At 43.9% G+C, this 15,041-nt stretch overlaps 1 protein-coding gene across 18 annotated transcripts in view; it reads left to right on the top strand.

The window, feature by feature from the left end:
• Positions 1-15,041, top strand: part of SEMA4D (semaphorin 4D) — a 163,642-nt gene that overhangs the window by 23,207 nt on the left and 125,394 nt on the right. For 2 of the 18 annotated variants that reach the window (XM_056804522.1, XM_056804520.1), the window contains exon 1: positions 311-14,324. The exons of 15 other annotated variants lie outside the window; for them this stretch is intronic. The gene's annotated coding sequence lies outside the window, so the exon portion shown is untranslated. Of the gene's footprint in view, positions 1-310; positions 14,325-15,041 lie in introns of those variants that run through there. One more of the 18 variants, XM_056804517.1, reaches the window with a different exon arrangement.

Raw genomic sequence — 15,041 nt, 5'->3', positions numbered from 1 at the left:
TCTGTGTGTGTCTCCCTGCCTCAAATGTATTTCTTGTAAGCAACATATCATATGATTTTGGTTTTTAATCCACTCTGCTCTCTGCTTCCATTTTATGGTAGAGTTCATCCCATTTATATTCACAGTTATGATTTGATCATCTGTGTATTTCCCTCTGCCTTATTTTCTTTTGATTTTGCGCTCTCTCTCTCTCTCTCTCTCTCTCTCTCTCTCTCTCTCTCTCTCCTTTCACTCTGCTTCTCCTAACAAGTATTTTGCTTTTAATCACCACCCTATTTGTCCCTACCTTCTATTACTACAAATAATGTTAAAGCATTGCCTGTCACCACTCTCATCTTCCCCTCCATTGTAATAGGGTTTTTTTTCCTCTTTGGATGATATTTTCCCCATTTTACTTCTCTCTTCCTTTTTCTTTCAGTGGAATCATTTTTTTTTCACCCCTTGATTTTTTTGGTACATCTTCCTAAACAGCTTATTCCTTCCCCCTCTATGTGTACTCCTTCTAAATGGTTCTGTTGATAAAAAAAATATTTAAGTAACAAATATCATCTCTCCATGTAGGAATATAAACAGTTTGTCTTTATTGAATTCCTTAAATTTTCTCCCATTTGCTTTTTTATGCTTCTCTTGAGTCTTATATTTGGACATCAAATTTTCTGTTTAGGTCTGACCTTTTTATCAGGAATGCTTGGAAATCTATTATTAAATGGCCATTTCCCCCTGAAAGAATATACTCAGTGTTGCTGGGTAGGTGATCCAGGGGTTTGTGTAAAGATGTTATGCTAGGAAAAACAGGACCCCAAATTCTCTGCAAACATTTCACTAAGCTTAGAAATGCACCATTCTAATAAGTAATCATGGGAAAATTACCTCTAGACTCCCTTGACCAACCTGTGAATTCACAGAGGGACCCCTGGAGTCCTACCTAGATACTGGGATAGACCCGCTGTAGAGGCAGGCCAAAAGCACAGTGAAGGCACACCCCGAATCTTTGGGCGGTCTCAGTACTTCTTCCTTGAGCTCTGCAGCCCTGAAGATCTGCCCTGCCTTGGCCTTCTTTGATGAGGCTACAGTCAACTTTGGGGAGTTCGGGGCACTCCCTACCAAAGCCAGGTAGCTTGAGGCCTTCCCAAACCTGTTGCTCAATGCCTGAGCATAACAGCCTTGGGGTATTCTGGGGAGAACCTCTGAAAACAGAGGCTAAGGCCAGCCTCGGGCCAACAGGGTCCAAACCCAGTCCTAGCCTGGGGGAAAGAGCAGCCATGGGCCATTCTAGTTAGGCTCCACCAGGACACCAATAACCTCCCCTCATCAAGCTGTAGAAGAAGACCCTGGGCACAATCCAGCCCAGGCAGTCCCTGAAGGTTAGGGTGGGAACTCAGCCTAGAAGTAGCCGCTGAGCCCAGTGATAGGTAGGAGCCCTGCGGCATGGAGATGTCTCAGAGCCATATGGCAAGGGGAAGACTCACCCCTCCCCCAGTACCTGAACAGCCCCAGGGATCTTGAAGGGGGGGTTCGTCTGACCCACTCCATTGAGCATAAGGCAGGCCCTGTTCGCACCAGTCAGTAACAGGTCCAAGTGCAGGCCTCCACATGATCAAAGCAAGGAAAACGCCAAGCCCTGTGAGGAAATACTTCTTGGACTGAGAGGGACCCTGGAGAAAACTGAAGAGGACAGCGACTCCACAAAGCCACAGAAAACCCGTGTTCTGGCTCCTAGGGCTAGAGGACTGTGAGAAAGGAAATATCAAGCGGAAAAGCGAAAGAGGAAATCATGAGGTTAACAAGTTCCTAGAAGACGTCATAAAAAACGCCACTGAAGAACTGAGTGCCCTGAACATTGGAACGGGCTGCATAGGAAGCAATGACTCAGCAGTGCAAGAAGCATCCCAAGGAAACATTACAAAAGGAAGGAAAAAATCTGAGAAACCTAATCTCAGAGGAGCCAGAATGGAAGACCAAGCAAGACGAAGCATACGGTCAGGTTCCTGCCTTGTTTTCCCCAAACAGATCCTCCAAAATATCTAGAAAACACACCAGACCAAATACGGCTCGAGAAATTCCAGAGGCTTCCAACACGTGTAAGGTTCACCACAAAGGATAATCTGTCTGTAAAGCTACCTGAAGAAGGGAAGAGGATTTCGTATGTGCGTCTATCAATAAAGATTTACACAGAGTTAAAAGAAAGGGTTGGAGCAAAATTGATGAGGCTTCAGATGAACTGAAGAAAGCAGGCACCGCGGTCATGATTTCAGATAAGGTCATGGCAGAGAGAGAGAAGACAAAAGTATCCGTCAAGAAAACGATATTATGCTTCAAGACTTGCCTAATAACACAGCATCTCAACCATAATAGCATCCTTAACACACTACTTTCTTATTCAGACAAATAGCCAAAAGAAAAATAAGGAAGAAGCTAATGATCTCAAGAGCTTTGGAAAAGTTGTATCTAAGGGACACAATGGATGACTGCTGAGTGGGAATAGAAAGGAATATCTTATCTATCTATTAGCATCTTTACAAAAAAAGACCCTGTATTGGAGCCTAACAGTGCTTGCTATGTGCCAGGCACTGAACAAGCCCTGAGGATACAGAAAGAGGCAAAGGACTGCCCCAGCCCTCAAGGATCTTACAGTCCAGTTGGGGAAACACTGTACAAACAACATATAAAGCAAATGATATACAAGATAAACAGGGAATGACGAACAGAGGGAAGGCGCTGGAATTAAGAGGGCTTGAGGAGCTGGAGAAGACTTCTCGTGGAAAGTGTGATTTAAAGATCAGCAGGGAGGGTAGTAGTTGGAGAAGAGAAGAGAAAACATTCCAAGCGTGGAAGCCAGCTGGGGAGAATGCCTGAAGCTGAAAGATGGGGTGCTTGTGTGTAGAACAGCTAAGAAGCCAGGGACTGGATCAAAGAATACATGTCAGGGAGCAATACATAAAAAGCTAGAAAGGTTGGAAGTGGACTTTGAATGCTAAAGAGAGGGTTGTGTATTTGCAGAGGTGAAAAGGAGAAATCTTGACAACGAGGTGGGGGGGCAGTCCCAGGGGTGGGAGAGGGGCTGAGCTATCTAGGATGACCCCTAGGTTTCAAGGCTGAGAGACTGAGAGGAGAGGGCTGCCCCCTACAGCAATGGGGAAGTACAAGGGAGGAGGAGGGAGACAGAAGGTAATGAGTTCTGCTTTGGACAATTTAAGATGGCCACGAAATATCTAGTTCAAGCTGCTTGAAAGGCATTTGAGATGGAAGACTGAAGGTCAGCAGAGAGTTTGGGGAAGAACAGTTGGATTTGAGAATCATCAGCCTAGAGACAGTAATTAAAGCCATGGGAGCTGCTAAGACCACCAAGTGAAGTAGAACAGAGGGAGATGGGAAGAACCCGAGGCAACTACTGCACTTCCGTTTGCCCATGTCCTCAATTGTAAAGTGGGGATAATCATCATAGCACCTACCTCGTAGGATTGTGGTAAGAATCAAATGAAACAGTCTTTGTTAAAAAGAAAAAAGGCACTTAGAGCAGTACCTGCCATCGGGTACCAAGCACCATGCAAAATGCCAAACACATCATTTACTTATAAAAATAAATAAAATTTATTCCATAAGGGGCTTTTAAAGAATTTAAAAGTATTTAGGGTTAGGGTTAGAATCAAGATGGTGGCTTAGTAGCAGCAAAAGTTGAAACCTGAGAATCCTTCCAGGCTAATCTTTAAAAAGCACCCCAAAATGATGGGAGTCAAAAACCAACAGCAAAATGGAGAGAGGGCTCTCTTGTGGAAAACAACTTTCAAAGGTAAGCAGAGAGAGTCGATTTTCATGGGATAAGGAGGAACCAGAAGTAAAATTGCACACACAGTAGTGCTGGCCAAACACCTCTCACCTACTGTGCCAGGTTCCAAGACTGGGCATAGGCCAACTTTGGGATCTCAGGGCCCTGCCTACACCATCCACAGGGTACCCCATGGCTATCCTTTGAAGTCCGAAGCCCTGGCACCAGTTTGAAGTGAGGCCTGAAAGTCCATAGCACTTGGCCCTTTCAAGCCTGCTCTGTGGTGAAGACCTAACCCAGGACAAAAATCCTCTGAGTGCTGTCCTGCAAGCCATCGGGAGAGGAAACAGAATCAGCAGCTTTCAGAACTCCCAATCCCCCCCCCCCCAAAAAAAAAAGGCTGGGAAAATGAGCAAACAGCAAAAGAAACACTTAATCATAGAAAATTTCTATGGAGGCAAAGAGCAAGGCACAGACGGATTCAGTAGTGTGTGGTGAGATCCAGGCAATCACATGTGAAACTTCAAAGAAAAATGGAATTGGTTTCAGGCACTGGAAGAACTCAAAAAGGAATTAAAAAATCAAATGAAAGATGAAAGAAAAATAGGAAAAAGAAATTAAAATAATGCAAAAAAAATAAAAGAACATCTTAATAAACAAAATTGGTCAACTAGAAAAAGAGGCACAAAAAAGTAATTAGAGACTGACATAATTTTAGAGGACTGGTGGATCAAAGAATAAATTAGAGAAACATTAGGAAATTTAATCAAAGAAAATGACAATGAAACAACTTATCAACAGGAGAATTTACATTGTGAAACAATTCCTCAACCAAAGAGAAAAAGAATAATTTCAGTTTAAAAAAAATTGACAAACAACAAATCAGAAATCTCCAACAAAATGACAAAGTAGAAATTTGAAAGTAAAATAAGGGATGAATAAAATTGAAGGAAAAGACCACTGAAATGATATATAGAGCAAGGAACTACTTTTAAAAATTAATAAAATAGCTAACCTGGCTAAAAAAGACATAAATGGAAATCAAATTATTCATATGAAGATGGAAAAAGAACTTCAATAATTCATACCTATAAAAACAAGGGCCAAATGATAAATGGTCCAATGAGAATTGCAAAGGAAAAAACAAGGCTATCAGTAATTATATAAAAATGCTCTAAATCACTAATAATTGGAGAAATGCAACTATAATTTGAAAAAAACTCTGGGGGTCCACCTCACACTTATAAGACTTATAAATATAATAAAGGAGAAAATGATAAATTTTGGCGAGGCTGTAGGGAAACAAGTACACTGGTGCTTTGTTTTTGGAGCAGTGAATTGATCTAGTCATTCTGAAAGCAGTTTGGAATTATTCCCAGAAATGTACCAAACTCTGCGTGCATTCTGACCCAGTTATGCTACTACTAGATCTGCACCACCAAAGGAATCCAAGAAAGATGAAAAGCGTCTCTCTTTACAAAAATATTTACAATAGCTCTTTTTATAATAGCCCAAACTGTGTATGTGGTATGTGTGGTGGAGGGAACATCCTCCCAAATGGCCAAATTGTGGTCTATGAATGTAACAGAATGTTATTGTGCCATGAGAAATCTTGGAATGGACAATTTCAAACCTAGGGCAGCCTTCATGAACTGATGGAAGAATGAAGTGGGCACAACCAGGAGAAAAATGTGTAGAATCCCAACAACATTCCAGAAGAAGAAGCTTTGAAAGACTTAAGAAGGGGAGGAGCTTGATGACAGTGAAAGAAGCAGGAGAGCGAAGTCCCTACTATACATTTCTTCAGAAATGTTCTAGAGCATGTACCAGATTGAATCTTGACGGGAAATCCAGAAAAAAGTTCTGATAGTCCTAGTCCTGTGTCCAGACCAGTTCTTGCCTGTGTTTGGTCAGGAAGACCCAAGTGACTTACACTATCCGTGGTTATTTTAAATGGAATTTCTTTTCTGTTAAATTTTGTTGGCATTATACCGAAATGCTGATGGTTTCTACATACCGAAACTTAAACATATGCATTTTCAGTGATCCTAAGATAATCTAAGCCAGGATCCGCTCACTGACACGACATGAAAGAATAAAAATTCAAGTGACTCCAACAGCAGCGGAAAGCATCGGGCCATAGCACTGTTTGCTCAAGAGAAGTGAAGTCAGAAACAGGCATACCTGGAAAAGAAAGGAGCTTTGTCCTGCAGTGAGAGGGTAACAGAGTGGACAGCCAGGGAGTCGCACTGCTGTCCACACAAGACCAAAGACCCCAAGAGAAGACTTCCGGTGCATGAAACGGATGGAAGATGTGGCAGAAGTCCCACCGGATACACTGCACTCTGCCAAAGTGCGTGGCGTGCCTGCGGGCCTCATTCCCTGTCCTTTCCCTTCACCTATCCAGTCAGGAGTGAAAAGTTGCCATTTCTACTTCCCAGGTCTCTCCAGTTTGACCCCTTCTTTTTACTCACACCACTACAACCTTGGCTGAGGTTCTTCCCCTCGCCTGGATCATTCCAGTTGCTTCCTGATGATCTCCCAGCTTCATCTCTTCTACTCAAATCCGTCTCACACGTGTCTGCCCAAGTGGCATCCCTTAAACAAGCAAGCACAGATCTGACCAGGTCACTTCCCTCCCGAGTGAAGGCTTTCATAGCATGGCCCCAACCTAGCTTTCCAGTTTCAATGGACGTCACCCCACCTGTCACAGTCTGTGATGCGGCCAAAGTAGCCTTTTCTCTGTCCTGGGCCAGGCTTTCCTTTTTAGGATGATTTCTGTCTTTTTTTATTCTCAAAACCTAGCAAAATAGGTTTGACAGAAAACATAATTCATCCGTGCTTGTTGAATGAGAACACAAGAATACGCTCGATTCGTAACTTTTAGAACGGATTCTTTTCTGGCTTCTTGCTTTAACCTGTGGAAGGAAACCTGACCCATTGCTGCTTTTGCTTTCGAGAGTCCCAGTCAGTGGAGGGTAGCAGAGGAAGATGTTAGAAACTGCGATGGGAGATCTACGCTCTGACTGTTCTTTATTATTTGTTGGTTGGGCGGTCTTCCTCGTCGGATCTCCTTTGGTTGGGCACGTGCCGTAGTGGATGGAGCGCTGGACTTGTGCTAGAAATCATGGGCTTGATCCTCCCTCCTATCATTACTGGCTGTGGGCTCACGCGCCCATTGCTTCATCTCGGGGCTGTTCCCCAACCTATAAAGTGCAGATAAGAGTAGCTACCTCGCAGCAGCCTTGTTGTAAAGATAAGATAAAAGGACGCATTTATAGAGGTTTTAAGGTAACTATCAACGCCTATGTAAATATTAGATAATGTCATTAGACCTAAAGGAGATAAAGGCTTACAAGCACATGTGTGGATAAGTCTCAGCTGGGTCTTTAAAGTATCACTCAAGAAACATCAATTCATAAGGGCCGGCTATGTGCCTGGCACCGTCCCAAGCACTGGGGGAATAAGAAAGGCAAAAAACCCCAAAACCAGCTTCTGCTCATGCAAAACACACGCGCACGCACACACACACATACGCACACACACTCACACATACACACACATACCAAAGTAACTATAAACAAACAAAATACATTCAGGAAAAATCCAAGTCCAACTCAGAGGGCAGTTACTAGCATTAAGCAGGACCAAGGAAACGTTTCTTGTAGAATGCAGGCTTGTAAGTGATATTTGAGGGAAGCCAGGAGCCAGGGGTGAGGAAGGAGAGCATTGCAGTTAGTGGCAATGCCTGGAGTCGGGAAATGAGAGGGAATAGCGAGGAGGTCAGTGTACTGTGCGCTGAGTCCATAGAGTGGAAAAGAGAGAAAAAGCATGAACTGAAAGGCTGTAACAGGGCCATCGAGTTCTATAGGTGGTCCCAGAAGCAACAGGCAATCACTGAAGTTATTGAATGGGACGGGGATGTGATGGACAGCTGAGTGGAGGATGGCCAGAGGAGGAGAGACGGGAGGCAGGGAGACCAACAGAAGATGACTGCAGTATTTCAGAAGGAAGCGGATGAGGGATTGCACCAGGCTCTTGGCAGCGTCAGATGAGAGTGGGGCACAGAGAAGAGCTGCTGTGCAAGTGGCAATAGGAAGAGTTGGCAGCAGGCTGCAGGGTCGAGGAGAGCACCTCATGGGGAGTCTGGGTGAGGAAGAGGATGGGGGTGCTTGTGAAAGAAGTCCAACAGGCCACTGCAGAGGTCAGACAGAAGGCCAGGAAAAGGCCCGGGCTTCATAAACAGATTTCACTATCCTCAGTGTAGAGATGACAATTGAATCCCTGCGAACTGAGGAGATGAAATAGCGTGAAAGGAGAGGACAAGAGGGCCCAGAACAGAGTCCTCTGGGATGACTATGGTTAGCAGACAGGATTGATGATTTGGGGTTGAGTCCTCCCTGGACTCCCTAGGAGCCAAGGAGACTATGGAGTAGTCCCAAGATAGGAGGAGAACCTAGAGAGAAGTATCATAGCAACCCAGAGAGCACTGTCAGGGAGAAAAAGTGATCGACTGGGAGAGGCTCCGGAGAGGTCTTTGGAAGCTTAAGGAAGCGCTCATTAGATCTGATCATGATTACATCGTTAACAATCTTGGAGAGTCTGTTTCAGCTGAATAACGAGGGCAGAAGTGACACTACATGTCGGGAGTTGAGAAGAGTCAGAGGAATTGAGTTTGAAACATGCTCCATTGAAGGTGTCGATACAGTCCTGGGCTGACAGTCAGGAAAAGCTCAACTCCAGTCTGGCAGCAGACACTTACTAGTCTTGTGAATACGGGCACATTACCTGATCTCTAGAGGACTGTCTGAGTTTCTTCAGCTATAAAATGGGGATAATGACAGCACCCGACTCCCAGGGTTCTTGTGAGAATTCAGTGAATGGGTATTTGTAAAGCATTTAGCACTGGGTCTGGCATGGAGTAAGTGGCTGGTAAATTCCCGTCTCTCCCCTTTTGAAGAATAAACTCTGGAGGTCAAGAGAGAAATTAGGCCTGGATAAATAGATCCGAAAATCATCCGTATAGAGACGATGATCAAATCCATAGAAGCTGATGATACCATCAAGAGCAATAGGAAGAGGCTAACAAGGAGATCAAGATCAAGAACGATGAGGGTAGTGAAAAGGCCAATTAGATATCATAACTGAGATCACTGTTAACTTTGAAGAAAGGCCTCACTGCTAGAAAATGGGATTTGAAACTGGACTCCGACTATAGAGCCGATCACTCTTTCCAGTAAGCCAAGATGTATCCGTTTCATATTTCTGCTTCACTTCAGAATAAAATCCAATTGAAACACCATATGGCCCTGTCAATAAAGCCTTGTGGCAGTATATGCCATGAATAACCAAATATACATAATGTCACTGTATTGAGTTCTGGGTAATTATATGAGAAGTAAAGTCGTATGTTTAGAAAACAAGTATTTGTAGTTGTGAGACTCCCTTTAAAAAGGCATCATTTTTAGGGCAAGGATTGACTTTGTAACTATAGGGAGAGCCAATAACTGCAAAACAGCTAAGAAGTGTATTGCTTTTCTGAAGGCCCGTGGAGAGATGAATTGTGCGCATGTGCGCACATGCACACACACACACACACACACACACACACACACACTTTTTCCATCAAAAAGAAAAGATGGTGGTTATGTGTCTATGTACTTTCTAACCCCAGTTGAGCACAGCCATGGACTTTGAACTCCACACCACTTCGATTACTGTTCAAACAGGAAGACTCTTTTTTAACAGGATACTTAAGAGCTATTTTTTATACTTATGTTCTGTAGCCTCCTACTATATTGGGACTGGAAGGAAGAATGAGGTCAACTATATTTTAAGTGTGTGTTTGAGAGAGTGGGAGTAATATCTATTGAGACAAGCATTACTGTCCTTATTTGACACAAAGAATAATTTAAAAATAAAGTTCTTGGGAAAGAATCCTTATTTTCTGAGGGGAGGCCCATCAGCAAGTTATGGTATATGAATGTGATGGAATACTATTGTGTTAGAAGGAATGTTGAAGGGAATGCTTTCAGAAAACATGGGAAGCCCATAGGAATGGATGCAAAACAAAGGGAATAGAACTAGGAGAATAATGTACCTGGTGACAGCAATATTGTAAAGGTAACTTCCTAAGACTTAGAAATTCTGATCAACACAATGATCAACAACAATTCGAAATGATAAAACATGTTGAATACCTCCAGATAGAAAATTGGCAGACTCGGAATGCAGATCAAAAGCTGATTTTTTTCTTTCTCTTTCTTTTTTATTTTGAACATGGTTCACATGGGAATTCATTTTGCATGACTATACACATTTGCAATGGATTTTATTATTCCTATCTTCTTAATCCGTGGGGAAAGGGGAGGGAGAAAGATGATTTTGAATTTGTGGGGAAAAAAAAAAGTGTGGGCTATAATTATTATTTTTACAAAATGAAAATGCTACCCTGTTCCCAAAAGAGAAAAGAATCCATTAAAACATGAAAGTACATACAAACCTCAAAAACCAAGCACAGTAAACTAATTTTCTACCATAGATGCAATAAATGTATATCCTTAACACTGACTTTTGATTTTTTTTGAGTTTTAATGAATAAACTACTCCAGGGACTATTTTGATTATGAAGCACCAATCAGATTCTCATATCTTAGTGTATTTTTTGTTGCTTTGTAAGATCTCCCTTTAAAAACATCTCTGTACTAGATTTAGAAACCAGTAATTTCTTTTAATTCTATTATTCCTGTTATCTGAACAATTGTCCTCTAAATATTTGAATTGAACTTAATTGTTTATATTTTTTAAACCAGGATTCTCAGTTAGTTTCTTTTTTACCTAATGTAGTGTAAGAGCTTTTAAGGGTACTTATTTTGCTTATAGCCTGGATGTGGTGGTCACCCCTCTTAAGTGCTATTGATCTGTTTGTTTATTAATTCTCATGCTCCCTTCTAAGGCAATGAAAGTATCAGGAGAATACTTTCTTCTGATTTCTAAAGGAAATAACATCGAGGAAAGGATGCAGAAAAGATGAGGCTCCCTCTTCTCTCTTCTTCATCTTTTATTGCTCAAGTGTCTTTTGCCAACTATCTCCTCTTTCATGCCATCTGACATGGAGAAGGGGACTGTCCTCTTTGACAAAACATTCTTCCTAAGTAATCTCTCTCAAGCACAGGTCTGACCACGTCACTGCCCTATTCAATAAACTCTAGTGGCTCTACTTCAAAGTCAAATACCAAATGCTCCTTTTGACTGTTAAAGCCCGTAGTGAATTTGACCCCTTGCAACCTTGTGTGCATCTCCATATATATCCTTAGTTTTCACTTACAAAAGAGTGTCTTTCTGCTTTCCGTTGAGATGTGGAGAAGGGAGTTTCAGAGAAAAGAAGAAATTAGTTCATTCCTGTTATTTGATATATTTTTACTTTAAATGTTTTCCAATTAAATGTAAAAATAATTTTTAATATTTGAGTTTTTCTCTCTTGAAGTAATGCTTGCTTTTTCCCAATTCATGCAAAAATAATTTTTGGTATTCATTTTCTAACATTTTGAATTCCAAATCTCCTTCCCTCTGTCCCCTCTCCTTTCCCTGAGACAGTAAGCCATTTGATATTGGTTATACATGTGCAGGACATAGTTCTATATTTGTCATGTTGTGGAATAGGATACATTTATTTAAATTTACGAAATAAAATGAAAAATTGTATGCTTCAATTTACATTCAAACTCCCTTACAGTTTTTTCTCTGGAGGTGGATAGAATATTTTGTCTTGAGTTCTTTGAGATTGTCTTGCCTCCTAACATACTTTTTAAAAATTTTGAGTTCCAAATTCTCTCTCCTCCTTCAGCGACAGAGTGAGCCATTTTATATAGGTTATACATGTGTAGTCATGCAAAACATATTTCCATATTAGTCATATGAAGACAAAAAAAATCTTAGGAAAAAAATGCTTTCGTGTGCAGTAAGACTCTACGTAGACAGCAATTTTCATCTCAAGTCCTTCAGAATTGCCTTGGATCCATTTTGTCGAGAATAGCTACATCACTCATAGCTAATCATTGTACAATATCTGTCACTGTGTACGGTGTTCTTTTGGTTCTGCTCATTTCACTTTTGCATCCGTTCATAAAGTCTTCCCAGGTTGTTGTGAAAGCAGCCTGCTTGGCAGTTCTTATGGCACATCGGTATTCTGTTGCAATCATGTGTCACAGCTTCTTCCGTCATTCCCCAATGGATGGGCATCCCTCCAATTTCTAATTCTTTGCCACCACAAAAAGAGTTGCGATATTTTTGTGCACGTGTGTGTGTCCTTTTCCTTTAAAAAAATCTCTTTGGGATACAGACCTTGTGATAACATTGCTGGGCCCAAGAGTATGCACAGTGTAATAGCCCTTTTTGGGCACAGTTCTGACTTGCTCTCCAGAATGATTAGATCAGTTCACAGCTCTACCAATGAGTGTCCCAATTTCCCCACATCTCCAACACGTCATTTCCTGTCATATTAGCCAATCTAATAGGTGTGAGTTGGCACTCCAGCGTGATTTTAACTTGCATTTCTCTATTTAGAGCATTAAAAAAAATACAACTATAGTTTTGATTTCTTCTGGACTGTTCCTCTTTTGACCATTTATCAAATGACTTGTATTCTTATAATTGTGTGTAATAGACACGGGGCCTTTATCAGAGGCTGTGAGCTCCCTAAACCCACCCTTGCCTTTTGCTTTCCCCCTAATCTTAGCGACACTGGTTTTGTGTAAAGCCTTTTCAATTTAATGTAATAAGTTATGCATGTTGCATCCTCTGGTGCTTTTTTATCTTGTTTGCTTATAAATTGTTCCCTTATCGCTAGACCTGCTGGGTAAACTACTGCATCCTGTCTTCCCTTACATTTCTTATGGATCACTCATGTCTAAATCATTTTGACCGGATCTTGGTGTAGACGTGAGCTGTTGGTCTATACCTACTTCTGCCAAACTGCTTTTTGGTTTCCCCAGCAGTTTTTAAGCTGCTTCCCAGGTTTCAAAGGAGTTTTTGTCAGTGAGTTCTTGTCCCCAAGGCTGGCTCTTTGGGCTTACCAATCCTTGGATGGCTGGTCATTTGTTAGCAGCTAGTAGGTGCCCAATCAATTTCACTGAGGCTCCGCCCTCTTTTATTACAATTTGGTAACAGTTTGAGATCTGGTAGGGCGGGGCCACCTTCCCTCACTGCTGTTCATCGGGAAGCATCTTTGAGATGAATGACGGTGGCAGCTTGTATGGCTCCAAATTTTAAATATGTCGGTTCCGTTTCTCAGTTACACACACACACACACACACACACACACAGTCTTTTCGTAAACACTTCGGACCCCCTTTTCTAGATTTCTGGCCCCAGACACCTCCCCTTCCCCCCCAAATCCAAAACAAAAACCCTTTGGGGAGGAGCCCCGACTCGGTACTCGGCTGTTTCCATGGGCATTTTCATGCTGATGATTCCCTCGCGTTGCCCATCTCCCTCTCCTTCCCTCCCACCCCAACCCAAAGGCCGGGGTCCACCTGTATGGGGTGGCTTCCGGCCCTCCCCTAGTTGGGGATCTCTACAGGGCCAGGCTGTTACCGGACTGGGGCCTCAGAGCCGTCCACATCCCCATTTCGGGAGGGAGCGGTGAGGGGCACCATGGGCAGCCGGGCAGACCTTCACTCCTAGCCCAGCCGCTTCCCCCAGACCCAGGGCTTCCGAAACACCGCCGCCACTCTGGCCTAGTTCTTGATGCCGGTAGAGCCTCTTTTCCTTTGGGTCAGCCTAAGAATGAACGCAAGACCCCAGGCACGTATCCGCCTCCCTCCCACCCAAAGAAGGAAGCCAAGGCCCGGGCCCGCGGCCCGGAAAACCGGATTAGTAGGTGCAGGAGAGTCCTGGAGACACTACGCTTTCCCCACCCGAAATCCGGAAAAAAGGAGCCTCGGGCTCACCGCGCAGCCGCGACTGGAGCCTGCAGCGGGAGGCGCGAGGAGCCAACCTGCTTCCTGGCCGGAGGGGGCAGCCCCGCCCCTTCCCCAGCGCGCCTGCGGGGCCAGACCTCTCCCTCGACCCCTGGCTTCTATTTGGTACTTCGCTGGCGGAGGTGCCGGCCAGCCTTTGCTCTGCCAGAGGACCACGCGCGAAAGCATGCTAGGGCGGGAACCCGAGTCTCTAAGCTCTGCTTCGCGAACGAGCGGTCTTTTTTTCTGGTCCTGATCCGGGTCCAGCACAGCCATCCGGGCGCAGGACACCTGGCCAGGGTGGGAATCCTCCACCTGCAGCCTCCTTCGAACCACCTTCCCAGGGGCTACCGCTGCCGCCCCGGAAGGGCCGCCCCTCCCCCACGCTGGGAGCACTGGGGCTTCCGTAGGGCGGGTTTTTAAGGGCGGTTTCCGGGAAGGAGAAGGCACCTGCCGCTCCAGCAGCGCGTCTTCAGTACCCGCGCTGATACTCCGGGTGTTAGCCCCCTTGCAAAGCATTGCCACAGTCAACCATTGACTACTGTTGACTAAGAAAAGTTCCCGGGGCCGAGCTTTAAGCCTTCCAACGGCTTCTCTAGGTATGCTAATCCCTGAGCAGGTTCTGGCGCTTTGGAAGGTTATTCTGAGTCCGCCCTTGCAGCGACTTGATGAGTATTTCTTAGCTTTGGGCTTTCGTGTTTTTCCACTCTAAAGTCTTTCCCAGGAAATGTCTGAATTCTCTTGGTTAGCAGTGACTGCAGCCCCCCCCAGAGCACTTGTCAGTCCTATTAGAGGCTCCAAATGGGGGACTCTGGACTTGTCCCGACCTTTATGCTCGGTGAGGTCCAGGACTGCCCTGCTTAAACCCTGCGTTTCTAGAACAATATCCGGCATTTTCTGCTTTCCTCCTGATGATTCCTTGCCGGCACGCGTGTGCAATATTGATAAAGCGTCCAAGAGAAAGTGTTCTAAAGCTGGGAGACGCCACAGTCCTGCCATTTAGGCGACCACAGCCCCAAGACCTTTGGGACACGGTCTGCTTACAACGTTCTCCCAGCGGCTACTCGAGCCTAAATATCAAGTATGTTATTTGAGTATTAAAACGTACTGCTGTTTTCCTCTGCTGGGATTCATTAGTCCAGCAAAATGGACCTGAGACCTTTTTTACATTGCCGTGGCCAAAAGATCTAGGCAAAAGCAGTTACAATGAAAACGTTTTAACTGCGAAATTCCATTGGAAAGGGTTCAGTGCAAAAGACAGGGGGTCACAGGTTTTATTGCAGTTGCTCTTTGAGTTCTTTACCCCGAAAGAACTC

The sequence above is a fragment of the Monodelphis domestica genome, chromosome 7, assembly GCF_027887165.1.
Source record: "Monodelphis domestica isolate mMonDom1 chromosome 7, mMonDom1.pri, whole genome shotgun sequence".
Classification (NCBI taxonomy): Eukaryota; Metazoa; Chordata; class Mammalia; order Didelphimorphia; family Didelphidae; genus Monodelphis; species Monodelphis domestica.
This window is presented reverse-complemented; position numbering and strand designations above follow the sequence as displayed.